The sequence below is a fragment of the Colias eurytheme genome, chromosome 15 (assembly GCF_061535395.1).
Source record: "Colias eurytheme isolate Ceu_HAF_F1 chromosome 15, ilColEury1 Martin Lab GWU primary, whole genome shotgun sequence".
In the NCBI taxonomy this organism is placed as follows: Eukaryota; Metazoa; Arthropoda; class Insecta; order Lepidoptera; family Pieridae; genus Colias; species Colias eurytheme.
Genome location: NC_142994.1, coordinates 6,735,535 through 6,755,896, shown reverse-complemented (window position 1 = coordinate 6,755,896; position 20,362 = coordinate 6,735,535). Strand labels below are relative to the sequence as shown.

Sequence of the window (20,362 nt, the reverse complement as noted above, 5' to 3'; positions counted from 1 at the left end):
GGGAAGAAGTACTTTTTCCTGTTGTAGGTATATAATAAACTGTACGGGAATTGGTCCTTCATTATGCGCGGCAGACTCGCCTAATTGAGCATTGAATTAAAATTATTTTATAAACAAAACCATGAAAATACTTCATATATTAGTGATTACGCTTTTTTTCTGTGTAAGTTTATTTGAAGCAAATCCTAAACCAAAGTAAGTAAAAAACCGAGACGGTGAACTCCATAACAATTTTCAGTTTATTTATTTTATCTATACTAATATTATAAAGAGGAAAAGTTTGTAAGTATGTATGTATGTATGTATGTATGTATGTATGGTTTTCACGCAAAAACTACTGGACCGATTTCAAAAATTCTTTCACCATTAGAAAGCTGCATCTTTACTGAGCAACATAGGCTATATTGCATTTTCAAAAAAATTTGAGATCCTTACCAAAAATGCAATAATGTAACCTAAGGTGTAAAAAAATCCTCAATAAAAATTCTGTCATCGCGTGCGCTGCGGAATCTATTGAAGATAGAACAAAAAAATGTTCTACGGTATTATAGAATGGATCAATATCTACAAGAAAGTCCGCGATACCATATGTCCATCTTCAGTAGTTATGTTACTACAACAACTTTTTTACGTTTTCAAAGTAAATAGAAGTGCCGACAGTAATCAAACCATGTTATCCATACACATATATTAATCCTTATCCCATTAAATGATGTTTTATTATAGACTGTTTCAATACCAGCAAAATACTTTTTAAATGAAAAGAATTGGATATTCCATTCAAAAGATATAACGAATTTTTAAGTGTCAATCTACAGAAAATAGTAGGTATACTGTTCGAGCAGGCCATAGTGCGGGGGTCACGGAGGAATTCTACCAATATGCGTCTTGACGGAACACAGTGGGGTTTTGGTCGGTAGGAATCCGACATAACCCATGGCCCCTCCCCCGGAGGCCGTGGGTATCTATGAAAGATTTCCCCACTAAAACAAAAAAAAAGGCCGTAGTGCGGGACGGGGTAAAGGTGATTTTCATGTGATTAAAAATTAAACCTATAGTCCGACCTATAGTAGACTTTTCACTGTAACGATATCGCTATCTATGCGGGTGAAACCGCAGGGCATTGCTAGTTTTAAATATTTCACTTACACTTTTATTGTTGCTAATTATTTTAATTTTTGTTGTTAACATTTGTAAACATTTGCTAAACGAGACCTATGCCGGGGTGAGTTTGACTTTTACAATAACCGTATTTATTTCAGATTTCTTATTAACTCGAAATCGTCATTTTATACGTGTAAAAAATACCAGTATTTACTATGCAGTTTAATCAAAGTAACAGATGAATAATACAGATAATAAATATTATACGATTGATGTTAATGGCAAGCAATTTATATTTAAAAATATATTTTATTTGGATGTTACAGCACATTTATTTTATAAATTATATAAAAAATAATTGATAATTTTTGTTTTCTAGGCCCGATGACTGGGAGGAGTTTGAAGTAAGTATTTTACTATTAAATAGGAGTTAAGTATAACAAATAGAACAATAAATAGCAGTTTAAGAATGATCAGTCCCTCGTAATATAATTTACTAATTCGATGAAAGTGAGGCTGAAATCGACGTTATACTTATGTGCCTTATAATATACGCCAATTCTTCGTCATCATCGGGAATCGAACACAGAACCCCACGGTTCTAAGCTCACGCGTCACCAACAGAGTGCCAAGGATGTGGTCGTATTAAAAAAATATATTTATTTTTTCACTTCAAACATGAGATTATGACCTCGTTTCAACGTTTAAAAACTTATTAAAAACTGATTTCAGGTCGACAAAGATGGTTTTCCAAAAGGCTGGTTTTTCGGCAAGTGCGATGGCTGCAGAGTGACAAACATAGGAAATGGACGAGAAAACACTAACACGGTGTATATTAAAACATAACAAATAATATTTAAGTAAAATCTTTTAAGTATTAACATTTATTTTTTTAAATATTCATTAAATACATACTAAATATTTCAATGTTTCATTTGTAAAAAACCTTAATGTTAGTAGATAATTGTTAAATTAATGTTATGTAAAGCTCTACGTCATATAAAATAAAATTTTACAGTTCCACTTTCTTTTATTGTATCATCGCTATCTATAGCTTTGTTTTCAATATATTTTATAAAATGTGTTCAATAATAATTATATTGATTTGCCCTGTCTTGAAATTGGAATGATGAAAACTTATCGTTTTATACTTTAATAACAATAGTCTAGTAATAGCAAGTAATATATAGTAATTTAGATGTAAGCTGCCTATTACTTAAGAAATTAATTAAATTTTAACGTATTACCAATATTAAAAACGGGGAATAATAAAATTAAATAGTTTGGAAAATCCAAAAGTGCACGCCTCATAATTTTTTTTTAATAATTATTTATTAATTATTATTTTTGTTTATTTAATAACAATTAAACCACATCGAATCAGACCCTGAAAAATGAAAGGGTTCTATTCCTGAGCATACTCAAGCGTAAGAGAAAAAAAAAGACTCGATTAGTAAAGTATTTCGGTCGCTATCGTGTTAACAAGAAAAAGGATCCGCACATACAGACACACGGACGTCCAAGACAGAACTTTTTTAAACTGTTTTTTAACTAGTTTAAATAACAAAAATGACATCAAAAATATCATGAATGTTAAAAATAGTGTTTTTTCTTAATATGTGTGTGTATGTATTATCTTACAAGTGCAATGTATGATACATAAAGACATTTTAAGTTTGAAAAATCAGATGTTTTGCGCGAAGCGACAGTAGTACCCACCTCAACGCTTCGCTTATGAGGCGTGCAAAACTGAACTAGGTGCATGCTTTATTCGAGAGTATAAATTATTTTAGTTAAATACGCAGAGTACATGTAGGTACCTAGGAATTTATGAGATACTAAATGTAACAAGTAGAATAATAATGTATGTTATAAAAAATGTAACATTTTAACATAAACTAAAACGTATATACGGTGTTTATGAAAACGGATAAATACAGAATATTTTTATACTACTACCTACCCCTATGGCGCTGAAACCCCGAAGTGGGTCTTGGCCTCTGAGACGTGAATCTCCATCTTCCCCGGTCCTGAGCGGTCTCTTGCTAATTATTATTTGCTCGTAGCACGGGCAGGCGCAGAATATCTTTATAATTATTGTTAAAGCCTAGCCTTTGTTTATACAAATGATTATAACATTTAATCTTTTCTGATTCTAATATAAATCAAGCATGAAGATACATTGCTCATAAATATCGACGGATTGGAAAGCTACATAAATATAATATCCTTTGCATATCAATATATTGTGTAGTGCCCAGATTAGCTAATACGATTCGAACACAAAATGTAGCCGTGTAGTTCAATGTGAATTTAGTTTCCTTGCCGACGACGACGAGCCGCTATTTGATCAAGCCACGTTCACACTGACCGAGCTGCTACGCGCGGAAAATGATTCACGAGACTACTCGATCTGTGTGGACTCGCCTATGATCTTCGCAATTACTTTTCGATGCGGCTCACTCTGTATGAAACCACCTATTGAATTATCATAATTACATACTATGATATCCAAGACGTATACAAAACGCAAGAGCTGCTATTCTTTATATTATAAGTATTTATAAGTATGTACTTCTTAAGAATATGTGACCAAGAAAAATGAGAAAAGGGTTCAAGGATACTTAAAATATAGTTTTTTTGAAATTAAAGACTGGACAGATTTGTTAGAAATTTTTAAAATGAATGAAATGGAATCATCACTACGGGACATTTTTACATTTTATAAGTATGTATGTATAATTCTTCACATCTGTGAATAACCAACGAACAACCAAACAACATCGAATTAATTCGATATACAATAATACAGTCGTAAGGTAAAACGACCTAATACGGAGGTATTTCACAATATTTGAAAGTAAGTAACAAAAATAAGCATTTGCAAGTCTTTCTGAAGGTGCCAAACCACTTGATCGTTAAAAGTGGAACTTAAATTTTGTATTTCTGTTGAGTCTATGTTTATTTTCATGATATTTCTTATTTTAAAAAAATATTTAAATAGTCAGGTCGATTTTCCCTAATACGGAGGTATGATCTTGGTCAGAGCCTATTACTGCGGTAGACGGCTCCTAAGTCCTAATACGGAGGGTCAGAAATTGTATTAATTGAAGTTCCGTACAAATAATATAAATGTGTTAGTAAAGTAAATTGTAAGTTTTTCTTTGGTTGACCATTGGTTTGATTACTTTGATTCACTTTTATTGTGTTTCAGTTATGCTTTTGGTTTTATCAAAAAAAAAATCACGCATATCAAATAAGAATCTACAAAAAAAAGACACAAAACTTCTTATTTATTTACGCAACCCTAAATCTGGTAATTTTATGTTCTATGAATAGGGCCGTAATAGGAGATCATTTAACCTAATACAGAGTTACCTGGAAATAACTACCACCGTAATAGGAAAACTACTCGTGTTTTTAATAATCCTAATTCTGACCAATCAAAAATTCAATAAACAAGAGAATGTAAATGCTTAATCAAACGATAACAGTTTTTTGGCTCAGATGTGTAAAACTTAAATCAACAGTTATACAAAATAAATGATTTGTGATAAATTAAAATACACCTTCCTATTTTTACCCCTTCTAAGAAACAAACATTTTGTACTCAACCATTTTCATATTTAACTGGATTTCTAATTAATAACACATACCGCAGAATATGGTTTCTAATTTATCAGATTAATAATTATTTCAACTAATCTTGGAACTAATTCAATAAGTAAATAAATTGAAAGTTATAACCGTCGAGCCGCTTTAATGATGGGGCCGCGGGTATTTGTTAGAATTCTTCCGCGACCCCCTCGGCGGCAGCCCATCTTCAGGCCAGGCGCAAGCCAAGAACAGGAAAGGTGGTTTGCCTGCTCTTCCCTCCCGTTGGCGGCATGAGCGGAACACGTCTCAAGTCGCCTCACCGCACCGGACGATGGATTACATTCCCCGTTCCACCGCCCGGCGCCCTTCGTCAAGGAGGCACGTTGCGACCGTGTAAAGCGGCCGCAACACGGCGACGACGCCCAATAAGACGTCTGCGCCGGGTCCGCGTGAGGATCCCTCTCGCGCACCCGCTCTGCCTCCTCTTTCTGCCCTGTATTTTTCCTATTTCGGAGTTATACAACCGTATTAGGATTAATCTATTAAATTCGTATCGTATTACGGCGGTATTTTATTTCTTATTTTTTGGGTTAAAAATGACTTACAAATATGAAACAAGGTATTTAAATAGTGAGTGTAATAGTAGGAAAATGCTATAAACAATACATATACAAACCTGAACGGCTTATTAATACGAAAAACTTAGTTTATAAATACATATTAGTGTACTTACTTTTGTTGTTCCGCGCTTGTATGGAAACACCTCTCACGTCGATGCCGTTACATAGCTTGATTGATATTGTTGTCTATGTGCTATACTTGCAAACGTTTTTTCTTAAGTCATGAAGTAATAAATTTGGAATAAATAGTTTACGTTTTGGTGTACTTAGAATTAATAAAACAGGAATAAAACTCGAAAATAGAAATACCACCGTAATAGGAAGCGATTTGGACTAACGCCGTATTAGGAGCTTTTACCTTAGTCGTAATAGTTGAAATTATTATTTTACCCGTCGTTATGGTACGGGAGCTATTAACGTTAAAAAAAAAGTCATTTTAGTATAGTTGGTTTTTTGATATACTGTTCCTCTTGCTATTTCGGTTAGAGTCCGGGCTGTCTGGCTGGTCGCAGTGGTTGCGTTTTTTAGTGCGCATCTTATCTGCACAGGATAATTTCCTTAATTTTAAGTTATTTTTTAACGCGTAATGTTTAATATTTTGCCTTTAGATAAATCCATCAGACATAATTTTTTTATTGCAAGACGTTTTTTTCGTTGTTAAATAGACGCCAGACGCAATGTTTTATTTCGTTTTTATAAAAAATTCAAATTATTTTAGAATGTCTGTAAATTTCATATTATGTTCTTCAAACATAATATAATCTAAAATTAATTAGCCAGACGCTAATTCAATTGTTAAGTATTAAATATGTACAAATAAAAACGTAGTGAAAGTAGGTAAGTATAACAATTTGATGATTGTGTATATGGAGAGATAGTTTAAAGTGCAAGAGAGATAGAAAGGGTCGGCCGCGAAAATTAAATAACAATAAAAAATAACTTTTTTTTTTCGAAAATATACGATGCATAGAAATTGAATTGTTCCTACTCTAGGATTCCCTGTGTTGTGGGAACAAGTACCTTCCATTGGTACATTTTATTCCTTAGGCTAAAAAATAAACTATTAGGGTACATCAACAATCTTCTATACAAAACAATTTTTTTTATAACTAACTAGCGCCCCGCCTGGCCCTGGCTTCGCACGGGTGCAATGCTGATACTAAATACACTACAGAAAAACTGTGAACGTTGAATATAAATATTAAATACATAGCGAAAAAATATATAGCCGGGCGGCCGGCCGGTACCGCCGCAAACGCTACGTCCCGCAATTTTTAAATCTGTAATATCTTCGAAAATATTCACTTAAATCATACGGTGTAAAGGGCCATATAGATCTATATTAAATGAACAATGTATTCAAGGTCTTTAATTGGTTAAGGATTAATGCTGTACCTATTGGTTAAAATCGCTTCGAAAATTAGCCATTATTATTTGTCGTAAAAAGTAAATGACAAAAAAAAGTTATTGCGGGTTATCCATAAGAGATAGGCATATACTATCACGGACTTTTCTGTAGACCTTTTCAATGTGTACTATTATAGTTAGTACATTATTTTGATAAAACTCGTAGGGTTCAGCCTGCGTTTGCACTGTATGTGGAAAAAATGTAATTATTTACGACATCACATTAGAAACCTCAAAAATAACAGTACTTTTCCACTATTTAATGGGTGTTATTATACATATAAACCTTCCTCTTGAATCACTCTATCTATTAAAAAAACCGCATCAAAATCCGTTGCATAGTTTCAAAGATTTAAAGGGACATAGGGACAGAGAAAGCGACTTTGTTTTATACCATGTAGTGATGATGATAACAATATTAATTCATTAATCTTAATATATATACATAAATCTCGTGTCATAATGTTTGTCCTCAATGGACTCCTAAACCACTTAACCGATTATAATAAGATTCGCACACCATGTGCAGTTCGATCCAACTTGAGAGATAGGATAGTTTAAACATGTAGGTACCACGGGCGAAGCCTGGGCGGACCGCTAGTATACTAGCCAAATAAATTCATGCTAACTACTTTAGTTAAATTCAATACAAACTTAAACATGCGAGTGTATGTGTGTTCACGTGTGTGTGTCGTGTGTGGTGTGGTGTGTGATGATGATGATGATTATGAAGATGGCTTTTTAAGTTTAACAATGTAATTGTTTAACCTTCATTGATATAGATTTTATTCTATTTTCAATGTATGGTAACTTTAATATTTTATTTTTCACTTTTATGGTTTTTTTTTTCATTTTAGCTTTTATTTATAAGAACAAGTGTAAATAATATTGTATTCTTGCAATTATTTCCTGTCGCATAATTAAAATACACTAGCTGATGAACTGCATGCTTCATTACTTTTTTTTATTTATACACATTATTTAATACTTAACAATCGAATTAGCGTCTGGCTAATTAATTTTAGATTATATTATGTTTGAAGAACATAATATGAAATTTACAGACATTCTAAAATAATTTGAATTTTTTATAAAAACGAAATAAAAAATTGCGTCTGGCACCTATTTAACAACGAAAAAAACGTCTTGCAATAAAAAAACTATGTCTGATGGATCTATCTAAAGGCAAAATATTAAAAATTACGCGTTAAAAAATGACTTTAAGTCATTTTTTAACGCGTAATTAAGGAAGGAAATTATCCTGTACAGATAAGATGCGCACTACTAAACGCAACCACTGCGACCAGCCAGACAGCCCGGACTCTAACCGAAATAGCAAGAGGAACAGCATATCAAAGAACCAACTATACTAAAATTCTCACTTGTCAACGTCGGTAGCTCCTATACGATTAGGTGGGATTCTCAAAAACTGAACGTGAACTCCAAACTGTAAATTTCATTTAAACCCCTTCATTAACGTCGCTTTCAGTGTTATCTTCTGTCATGTTTCAGAGATACAGTTAGAAAGACATACAGTAAATGTGGGCCCTTTTCAATTATTTTCTGGTATGCTAGAGGAGGCAACAGAGCAGTCTCACCCACAGTGCCAGAGACAGTATGTTGCCGGCCTTTCAAGTAGGATTATACTCTCTTCTTGAAGGTCCCCAGTTCATAGTCGTTTGGAAATGAGAAAGTTTGTTCCAGATATCTGTTGTACGCGGGAAGAAACATCTTTTAAAAATCGCAGTTGTAGATCGCCAACAGTCAAGGTGAGGGTGGTATTGACTATTGTTGTCGATGTCGTGCTGTCGGATGGTGGAATTTCTGTTACTTGAGAACTCTCAATAGTTCTCTAAGAATGCAGACTTATGATGTAAAAAATGGGTTTACCCTGTGTGGTTAAAAATATCTCCAAACATATTTAAACGCGAACATTATTAAAGTATATTAAATTATAATTGTATTCGGCTATCACAGGAAGAAATTAGTTTTCCTGTAGTGTATATAATAAACTGTACGGGAATTGGTCCTTCATTATGTGCGGCAGACTCGCCTAATTAACCATTAAATTAAAATTATTTTATAAACAAAATCATGAAAATACTTCATATATTAGTGATAACGCTTCTTTTCTGTGTAAGTTTATTTGAAGCAAATCCTAAACCGAAGTAAGTAAAAAACCGAGACGGTGAATTCCATAACAATTTTTTATGTTTATTTATTTTATTTTAAATTAGCGACCCGCCCCGGCTTCGCACGAGTGCAATGCTGATACTATAGTAGAGCCATTTTAATAGGCAACATTTGACAGTTCAACAAAATTCAACAACGTAACCTAGTAACGACGACATAGAATAACATGATATTTCGTTTTGTTAGAACTGCACATTTGCTTAACTTTTTTTCAATTACGATTACATATTTATAATAATAATGACCGATACAAGTAATTTTAAGATTTGATTTTACTGATAAACCATTCTAAACATAATAAACAATTTCTGATTTAAAGAACTGACGTCGCTACAATTTTGTGTCAATAAACCTTTTTTCTTTTTAAATACCAGAGACGTTACTCTAAAAATCGAAATCTGACATCTAGAATCGAATGCATTGATTACTTGGGAATAATTTAAAATTGACATACGTTTCAAGTTCGATTGACAAATGTTTCCAGTCCGTATCGATTAATTCACTTTAATCGATAATTTTAAGCAGGTTACCACCCTACGAAGATAAAATTGATAGACGTCAAATGTTGCCTATTAAATTGGCTCGACTATAAATAGTAAATACTGTATAGCGGCGGCCGGCCGGTACCGCCGCAAACGCTACGCCCCGAGATTTTTAAATCTGTAATATCTTCGAAAATATTCACTTAAATCATACGGTGTAAAGGGCCATATAGATCTATATTAAATGAACAATTTATTCAAGGTATTTAATTGGTTAAGGATTAATGCTGTATTAGTTAAAATAGCTTCGAAAATTAGCCATTATTTGTCGTAAAAAGTAAATGACAAAAAAACAAAAAAAGTAAATGACGTAAAAAGTAAACGAAACGTTGTATTTAGTATCAGCATTGCACCCGTGCGAAGCCGGGGTGGGTCGCTAGTTTCGCAATAAAAAGTAGCCTATGTCCTTTCTCGGGTATCAAAATATCTCCATAACAAATTTCATGCAAATTGGTTCAGTAGTTTAGGCGTGATTGAGTAACAGACAGACAGACATTGTTACTCTCGCATTTATAATATTAGTATGGATATGAAAAATTATTGATAATTTTTGTTTTCTAGGCCCGATGACTCGGAGGCGTTTGAAGTAGTAAGTATTTTTTTTACGAAATAGCAGTTAATTATAACAAAGAGAACAATTGTATAAATAGCAGTTTGAGAATGATCAGTCCCTCATGATATAATTTACTAATTCAATGAAATTGATATTATACTTATGTACCTTATAACAAACGCCATAAAATTATGCATGTATGGTATAAAAACAGACTTACTTACTCACGCAACTTTCTCTGCTTTCGAGCGGAAATTTATATCCCCATTTTAGAAACATATATATATATATCATTGATGCACCTCTGCTATATTGACGGAGCTGAATTAAAAATATGGTATAAACTCTAGTCTGTCTCTATATACCTATGTGAAGTCCCATGTACTAGAAGTATTACCTATGCATAGTGCATACCAATAGTTTATTAATCAATTTTCTTCAGAGACAAGTAGGTAATTAGCCTTCAGTGCCTGCACATTTTTTTTCGTCATCATCGGGAATCAAACAAAGAACTCCACGGTTCTGAGCTCACGCGCCACCCACTGTGCCAAAGAGGCGGTCTTATTAAAAAAATATTAAAATATAATGAAAAATTAAATGACATTAGTGTACAAATGTTACTATTAAATTAAATATTCCCCATTGTTTAGTACTTATCTTTAATATAAAAATGAATCGAAATTTTTTATCTTAAAAATGAACCATAAAAAGCATTTAACTGATTATTTAAAAATAATAAATGTATACAATCTTATTTCAGCATGACAAAGATGGTCCTCGTGGCTGGGATGGCTGGATCGACACATGCGATAACTGTTCTGTGACAAACGTAGGAAATGGACAAGATAACACTAACATCGTGTTTATGGAAATTAAAAAATAGTTAAATACATTACATACTAAATATTTTAATGTTTCATTTAAGTAATAAACCTTAATGTTAGTAGATATAAATGTTAAATTAAATCTACTCATACGCTGTCGCGCGAGATAATAGGTACGTAGTTAATATGCTCGTGTTTAATTCTTATCTCGTGATAAAAATAACATTTAAACATGGAACAGTGTGAATGTGGTGAATATCAGTATCAGTGCAAAAATATACTTACTTTAGTTTTATAAAACATCCTCATTGACTACATTTATCTTTGGTTTTTCTTGTAATGCTGTTGTACAGTGTACATCTATAATAGGGTCAAGCATTAGAATATTCTTACTTTATATTTATTTTTAAGGAATGATGCTCGATCTGTCGATGTACCCAAATAAATAAATAAATAAATGTTATTAATGTATAGCACTACGTCATATAAAATAAAAATTTTCAGTTCCACTTTCTTTTATTAAATTTCATCGCTATCTATAGCTTTGTTTTCAATCTTCTTATATATAAAAATGAATCGCAAAATGTGTTGGTAAGCGCATAACTCGAGAACGGCTGAACCGATTTCGATAATTCTTTTTTTATTATATTCCTTGAAGTAAGAGGATGGTTCTTATGTAGAGAAAACGTAAATATTATGTACCACGGGCGAAGCCGGGGCGGACCGCTAGTATATTGTATAAAATGTGTTCACTAATATTTATAGTGATTTGATATTTATCTTGAAAAAGGCCATAAATTAAAAGATTGATGGAAATTTATCGTTTTATATTTTAATAACATAGTCAATTATGTTAGCTGCCTATTACTTAAGAAGTTTATAAAATTTTAAAGTATTATCAATATTAAAAACTGAACAACATGCTTTATTCGAGAGTATAAATTATTTTAGTACCTAAAATACGCAGAGTACCTACAAGTACCTAGGAGTTTATTATATTATACTAAATGTAACAAGTAGAATAATATTGTATGTTATAAAAAATGTAACATTTTAACATTAACCAAAACGTATATAAGGCGTATAAGAAACCTATAAATACAGAATATTTTTATAGTTATTGTTTTTAGTTTTATAGTGAAGTCTAGCCTAGTTCATACAAAGCGTATTCCTATCTTAAAGGCCGGCAACACACTCACAATGTCACCGGCGCAGCTTATGGGCGACGCTGACCGCTTACCATCAGGCGTATTTAAACTTTTCTGATTCTAATCTAAATCGAGCATGAAGATACATTGCTCATAAATATCGACGGATTGGAAAGCTACATAAATATACCCTATGCAATATGCATATCAATATGTATGGTGCCCAGATTCTAATACCTACGTATGCCTTCGAACATAAAATGTAACTGGGTTCACAAAGAGCACATCTCGGTCAGTGTGAACTTATTTTCCTTGCCGACGACGAGCCGCTATTTTCCTTGATCGAGCCACGTTCACACTGACCGAGCTGCTACGCGCGGAAAATGCTTCACGAGACTACTCGATCTGTGTGGACGCGCCTATGATCTTCGCAATTATTTTCCGAGGCTGCTCACTCTGTATGATACCACCTATGTATTGAATTATCATATACTTTGATATCCAAGACGTATGCAAAACGCAAGAGCTGCTATTCTTCATATTATAAGTATTTACTTCCAAAGAACATGTGACCAAGAAAAATGAGGGAAAGGTTCAAGGATACTTAAAATAAGCTTAAAATATACATAGTTGAAATTAAGGACGGGAAAGATTTGTTGTTTATTTATTTATTTTATTTATTATTAATTCGTAATACAGTCGTAGACGTAATAGTTGAAATTATTATTTTAAACGAGTAAGCTGTCATAATTAACATCTATGAAAAACGCGAAAATGATACCATTGCATCCAACCTTTATACCCGTCGTTAGGTGGGATTCTTGAAAAACTGAACGTGAACTGTAAATTTCATTTAAACCCCTTCATTAACGTCGCTTTCGGTGTGATCTTCTGTCATGTTTCAGAGATACAGATAGATAGACATACCTATACCTATAGACCGCAAATGCGGGTCCTTTTCAATTATTTCCTGGTAAGCTAGAGGAGGCAACAGAGCAGACGCTTCACCCACAGACCACAGTGGCACTGTGGGTGAAGACATAATGATATATAGCCTATAGTCTTCCTCGATAAATGTATCGATTCGATATATCGATATACCTATATCGATATCGATATAGGCTATATATCATCATTCATCACGCTATGACCAACAGGAGTGGAGCCACAGGGGTGAAACCGCGCGGAGCAGCTAGTATTATAACAACATTTGTTTATTTAACAGACCCAGAGAAGGGAATATAGGCGTTTTATTATAGGAAATGGTTCTCGCAATAAACACAATGTATATATTTTAAGCAGAAGACATTAATAGTCGAAATAAAGAATGAAAAACGGCGACGAATCTAAATTATAGTTTGTCTCTATATAGATATATGTTAAGTCCCATGTACCCTAGTCGGGTGCCAGAAGTATTATGCACTCATCCTAAGGACTCATCTGTTTCATTAATCAATTTTCTTCAGGGACAAGTAGGTGATTAGCCTTCTGTGACCTGCACTTTTTTTTCGTCATCGTCGGGAATCGAACCCCACGGGAACCCCACGGTTCTAAGTTCACGCGTCAACCAATGTCCCAAGGAGGCGGTCTTATTAAATAATATTTTTTAACTTCAAATATGAGATAATAACCTCGTTTCAACGTTTAAAAATTTATTTGCATCGTGCTATAATGAAAAATTAATTGACAATATTATTGTATTCATGTTACTATTAAATTAAATATTCCCCATTATTTTAGTACTTATCTTTAATATAAAAACGAATCGAATTTTTATCTTAAAAATGAACCATAATAGGCGTTTAAATGTTTATTTAAAAATAAATGTGTTTAAACTTATTTCAGGATGTTTTTCTAAAGATGGTTTTCCAAAAGATTTTCGGAAAGTTCAATGGCTATAATATGAACATAGGAAATGGACGAGAAAACACTAACACGATATTTGTTAAAACATAACAAATAATATTTAAGTAAAATTTTAAGTATTAGTTTTTATGATATTAAATATTAATTAAATACATTACATACTAAATATTTGAATGTTTTATTTAAGTAGGTAATAAACCTTAATGTTAGTAGATAAATGTTAAATTAATGTTATTATGTAAAGCACTACGTCATATAAAATAAAATTTTACAGTTGCACTTCCTTTTATTAAATTTCATCGCTATCTATAGCTTTGTTTTCAATATATTGTATAAAATGTGTTTCAATAATAATATATTGATTTGATATTTGAATTTATTATAAAAAGGCCATAAATTAAAAGATTGATGGAAACTTATCGTTATATATTTTAATAACATAATCAATTATGTTAGCTGCCTAACTTAAGAAGTTAATTACTCTTATTTTTGTAAAATACGCAGATTACATACCTACCTAGGAGTACAACAAGTGTAACGTAGTGTAGTGTAACAAGTTGAATAATAATATTGTATGTTATAAAAAAAATAACATTTTAACATTAAACAAAACGTATATAAGGCGTTTATGAAACCTATAAATACAGAATATTTTTATAGTTATTGTTAAAGTCAAGCCTAGTTCATACAAAGCGTATTCCTATCTTAAAGGCCGGCAACACACTCACAATGTCCCCGCCCGGCCGCGGCGCGGCGTTGTGGCTTATGGGCGACGCTGACCCCTTACCATCAGGCGTCGCGTCTGCTCTTTTGCCTCCTCTCTCATAAAAAAAAATATACAAACGATAATAATCGGACACTTACTGATCGGCTGGATTCACTAGCTTTACGACGAGACGTCGCATCTTTATGCGTATTCTATCGTCTGTACAATGAAGATTGTTCTGACGAGTTGTTTGAACTGATACCTGCCGCAGAATTCCACCATCGTTCTGCCCGACACAAGGCGAAGTTTCATGCTCACCACTTAGATCTTTGGCGTACGAGTACAGTGCGTTTTTTTCGTAACTTTTTACCACGCACTACCAAATTATGGAATAGCCTCCCGGCAGCGACATTTCCTAATGTCTACAATTTGAGTGTCTTCAAGAAGAGAGTGTACCTCCATCTCAAAAAGTCGGCAACGCACCTGCAGAATCCCCTGTAGATGAATATGGGCGGTGGACTCGCTTACGATCAGGCGCTCCACAAGCCCGTTTGCCCACTCTAATATAAAAAAAAAGACGGGTTGCACTCCGGGAGTACCGGCAGAAGTGAAAACTTGATTATTAACGTTCAGCATGTTTGATATTTTGGAATGGTATCCGTCTTACGCATGGAATATAAGGGCTAAAAAAAATCATCCGTCTTACGCTTTTTCGATCAGGCCACGTGTCCTGACGCGAGTTTAAGATTTTATACCCAACGCCGCTAAAGAAGTTTTCACTTCAAAAATAATAATAATCATATTTAAACTTTTCTGATTCTAATCTAAATCAAGCATGAAGATACATTGTTCATAAATATCGACGGATTGGAAAGCTACATAATTAATATACCCTATGCAATATGCATATGCGTTGACTTCGAAAAAGCTTTCGACACAGTAAAATGGTTCAGCATCTGGTGCCGACTCACCGAGATAGGCGTCCCAGATAAAATAATAAACTGTGGTACTAGATGGCATAATGCATAAAGTCAACGAAGGTAAGCGACGCGGTATAGAGTGGGGGTTGACCGACCAATTGGACGACCTAGACTACGCTGATGACCTGTGTCTGCTCAGTCACAAACACGTTGACATGCAGTCCAAGCTTGATGACCTTCAACGTGAAGCTGCCGTCTGTGGACTAAAAATTAACTCCCTAAAGACCCAGAAAATGCGCACAGAGGGGAGAAATTCTCAACCACTGACTTTAGGCCCACAACAAATAAAGCGTGTCCAGCAATTATAGCGTTTATTGATACGAACAGTTATAGATGTAATTTTATTTTATTATTAGTATTTATATAAATGTAGGACCTCGGAAATACGCGGGCAGACTGAAAATCAGCGCTGTTCGGGTGTTAGCCCACAGCATGGCTGAGTCTGTTCCGATTGCCTAATACGTGTTTACTTTTAAGTTAAGTTAGTCTAAGTTTTTGTTGGCAATAAAGCTTTTTTTCTTTCTTTCTTTCTTTCAATTTACATACCTCGCTAGTATTGTGTCTAATTCCGGTGGAACCGAAGAGGACATCACTTCTAGAATCGCCAAAGCTAGGGCAACCTTCGCGCAGCTGCGACCCATATGGAAATCGGAGAAACTAACTCGTGGAGTGAAATTTAGAATATTTCGCTCCAACGTAAAGAGTGTCCTTTTATATGGGAGTGAAACGTGGAGGGTGACCAAAGATATCACGTATAGAATCCAGGTCTTCGTCAACAGATGCCTCCGCCAAATACTGCGAATCCACTGGCCAGATAAGATATCCAACGACAATCTGTTGGAACGCTGCCATGAAACTCCTATATCCCGTCAAATCTTACGTCGAAAATGGACTTGGATCGGCCACACAAGGCAAGTCCTGGAATGGACTCCGCAAGGGAAAAAGAAGCGTGGCCGTCCAAGACAATCCTGGCGACGCTCGGTGGCGGCGGAAGCTAGGGCGATCGGGTTGACTTGGCAGGAGGTGAAGAGCGTAGCCCAAGACAGAACGCGATGGCGGCGCACTGTAGACGCCCTCTGCCCCACATAGGGGCCACAGGACATTAATGTATGTAATGTATGCAATATGCATATCAATATGCCAGATTAGCTAATACGTATGCCTTCGAACACAAAATGTAACCGGGTCCACAAAGAGCACATCTCGGTCAGTGTGAACTTATTTTCCTTGCCGACGACTAGGAGCCGCTATTTTCCTTGATCGAGCCACGTTCACACTGACCGAGCTGCTACGCGCGGAAAATGATTCACGAGACTACTCGATCTGTGTGGACGCGCCTATGATCTTCGCAATTATTTTCCGAGGCTGCTCACTCAGTATGAAACCACCTATTGAATTATCATATATTATGTACTATGATATCCACGCGACGCCTGATGGTAAGCGTCGCCCATAAGCCACAACGCCGTGCCGCGGCCGGGGACATTGTGAGTGTGTTGCCGGCCTTTAAGATAGGCTTGACTTTAACAATAACTATAAAAATATTCTGTATTTATAGGTTTCATAAACGCCTTATATAGCCATCGCCGTCTCCAGACGGCGAGCGCCGCGACGAGCCGCGAGCCGCGCACACCGATACATACATACGCAGATTTGTCGGCGGACATGTCGCCAGCTACAAATCCAGCGGATGGGCGCGCTTGTGAATGGTGGCCATAAGAATGCAGACTCGTGATGTAAAAAATGGGTTTACCACATTGAGTTACTAATTACTATGTAGTACATACCTCAATGGTTTACCAAGTGTTGTTAAAAATATTATCTACTTACATATTTAAACGCGAACATGATAAAATTATATTTACGTAATAACAACAAAATATATAATTGTATTTGGCTATCACAGGAAGAAATTAGTTTTCCTGTAGTGTATATAATAAACTGTACGGGTATTGGTCCTTCATTATGTGCGGCAGACTCGCCTAATTAAGCATTAAATTAAAATTATTTTATAAACAAAATCATGAAAATACTTCATATATTAGTGATAACGCTTCTTTTCTGTGTAAGTTTATATGAAGCAAATCCCAAACCAAAGTAAGTAAAAAACCGAGACGGTGAACTCTATAACAGTTTTAAGTTTATTTATTTTATATTTAATATTTTGTTACCCTGATATTACACTTCCCACTTGTATTGTTGCTAATTATTTTAATTTTTGTTATTGAATTTTTTTTTCTTAAGTTTTAACAGTTGAGACTAGAATTTAAGATTGTCTATTGTGTTCATCTCCCAAAAAAATTCAGCCTACAAAAACTAGATCACATTTTTTTTAATGCACTTTACTTCATATACCTATCGGACTAATAAGTGATAAATAGGAAAGAATAAATATTATACACACAAAAGTTCTTGCTACAATTTATTCATTAATGTTATTGTTTAATTTATTTACAGACCGTGCAGCTTGTGGCCGCAGAGATGCGTAAGTTTTATTTATTTTTAATCTTCATCTTTATAATATTACTAGCTTTCCACCCGCGGCTTCGCCCGCTTTGACTAAAACATAATAAATTATATACTAAAACCTTCCTCTTGAATCACTCTATCTATTTAAAAAAACCGCATCAAAATCCGTTGAGTAGTTTTAAAGATTTAAACATACAAATGGACATAGGGACAGAGAAAGCGACTTTGTTTTATACTTTAGTGATGTCCATCTTCGCTGAGCTTTGTTTCAATAATTCATTAAATATTATAATAACACTTAGTTTATTTTTCAGACTGAGAGAAGAGTATGTAGGCGTATAGTTATAGGAAATGGTTCACGCAATAAAAACGATGTAATTATCAAAAGAAATCATTCTAGTGGATAAAAAAGTGACGAAATGTGAACTTGAATATTTAGATTGCAGTAGAAGTGCTGGTATCTAGAGAATATTAAAAGTAATATACTAACCGTGTTTTTTTCTTAATAACCTACTATTACTAATAAGTACCTACAGCTCCTGGGGAACCACAGTGAAGAACGCTCTTATATTTTCCTAGATTTGAGGTTTTTTTTTTTTTTGCATGTAAATTCCTAAGTATATGCTTAGTAAATAAGTAATTTACTTAATCACTTAATGTTGTAATTTAGCTTGTACAATGTAAACATATGACAAAACTTTAACAATAGAAGCCAAAGCGAATCCATTTGAAAATTATAAGAAATAATGAAATATTTCTAAAATAAAGATTCTATCAAAAAAACCTCACTAACTATATCTAGGTAATTACACTTTCCAACATGATTCACCTACTCGAAGAAACCTAAATCATCGCTGAACAAGTAAACGGGTAATACAGAACAAATCGAATGTTAAACTAATTACTTATATTTAAAACAATTGGTTAAATTAAATAGCATGTACCTATCCTATATATCCAAAATCACTTCATTTTATTTAAAATGCCTACGAAATGATGATAATTACTTTAAATGTTTTTACTGTATTGTTGGCAGACCTCGTCTGCGAAATCACCTGACATTAACATTGCGAAAATATTTTCAACAAATGAGGCCATTTGCTCGAGAGTCAAATGTAACAACTTTTGTAATTACGATAACCATTTAAATAACCATTACCAATAATTACAGTTCGATTATAGCGTTTATGTCTTATTAATTTGTTGTGTTTTTTGATGATCTATCTTTTCAAATGCAATGCAAATAAAGTTTTGTAAAAATAAATACTTATTGTGTAGTCTGAAGACTGATATAACTTTGAAAATAATTTGTTGTTTGAACTCAGTGGTAAATGGTAAAGCTATGGTATAACGATTCAAATTAGAAGAAGACTAATTGAATAAGTACACGTTTGAGTTTGAGTTTGAGTTTGAAAAACTTTAAAGAATATTTAATAATTTTAACTGACTGGCTTAGTTGTTAGCGACCCTACCTTCGCCAGAGCTCGTGGGTTCAATTCCCATGGCAGATATTATTATGTGATAAACATCGATGTTTGCTCTGTGTATGGGTGATAATTATCTATAGTCTATACAAATATATATTTAAAATTATATATGTATTTTGATCAACCATTTTATTTGCATAACACAATAGAAAATCTTAGTATGGGATCAGATCGTGCCGTGTGTGAAAAGTGTCCTGAAATATATTTATTACTAGGGTCCGCCCCGGCTTCAACCGTGGTACATGTTAATTTTTATTTTCATAAGAACCATCCTCGTACTTCAAGTAATATTATAAAAAAAGAATTATCGAAATCGATCAAGCTGTTCACGCGTGATGCCGTGACCAAGGGTAATAAGGATTCATTTTTATACATAGAGATTATTAGAACAAAACCGATCATGAGGCGGGATTTGATCTTGCGTCCTTCGCTGTTCTGTAGCGATGCCTGACAACGAGTCCAACATCTCACCTCAGCAATAGAATTTCTTCTACTCTAAGAGTAAAAGTACAAATTATGTTTAAATATTACTACACTCTTTAAATTTTATATGCCTAAAGGACACCCTTGAGAAAAGTGAAGGAGGTGTGATCGATTCCGCCTCTTGATAGTTTATCTGTACTTTGAGGATTTTTAAATATTTATTTTATAAGGATTTAAAATTTAAACATTAACTATAATAAATTGTTTCTCTCCTTAAATCAATAAAAATGATGGCCTTTTAAATCAATAAAAATGATGGCCTATCTTTTTATTACGTTCATACAGATTGTTGATCAAATAAATACTAAACTAGAGTCAACTTTTAAAAGCGAAGGTATTTTAAAAAAGCCTCCCGTGTAATGGAAATCGTGCCTACGGCCCCT

General features: G+C 33.8%; 3 long non-coding RNA genes and 1 pseudogene across 4 annotated transcripts; all 4 read left to right on the top strand.

Moving 5' to 3' along the window:
* The first annotated feature begins 69 nt into the window (after nt 1-69).
* LOC149902373 (uncharacterized) lies at nt 70-2,025 on the top strand. 2 transcript variants are annotated; one of them, XR_016457556.1, is made up of 3 exons: nt 70-195; nt 1,484-1,508; nt 1,837-2,025. It is a non-coding gene; the product is annotated as an uncharacterized LOC149902373 (long non-coding RNA). The 2 variants fall into 2 exon arrangements; XR_016457557.1 differs by lacking the exon at nt 70-195 and adding an exon at nt 1,190-1,225.
* Nucleotides 2,026-8,769: 6,744 nt separating this feature from the next.
* Nucleotides 8,770-10,934, top strand: LOC149902372 (uncharacterized). Its single transcript, XR_016457519.1, has 3 exons — nt 8,770-8,896; nt 10,025-10,052; nt 10,777-10,934. It is a non-coding gene; the product is annotated as an uncharacterized LOC149902372 (long non-coding RNA).
* A 4,133-nt stretch (nt 10,935-15,067) lies between these two features.
* On the top strand, nt 15,068-16,629 carry LOC149902371 (uncharacterized; annotated as a pseudogene).
* An 853-nt stretch (nt 16,630-17,482) lies between these two features.
* On the top strand, nt 17,483-18,498 carry LOC149902370 (uncharacterized). Its single transcript, XR_016457513.1, has 3 exons — nt 17,483-17,637; nt 17,998-18,025; nt 18,324-18,498. It is a non-coding gene; the product is annotated as an uncharacterized LOC149902370 (long non-coding RNA).
* Nucleotides 18,499-20,362: the final 1,864 nt, after the last annotated feature.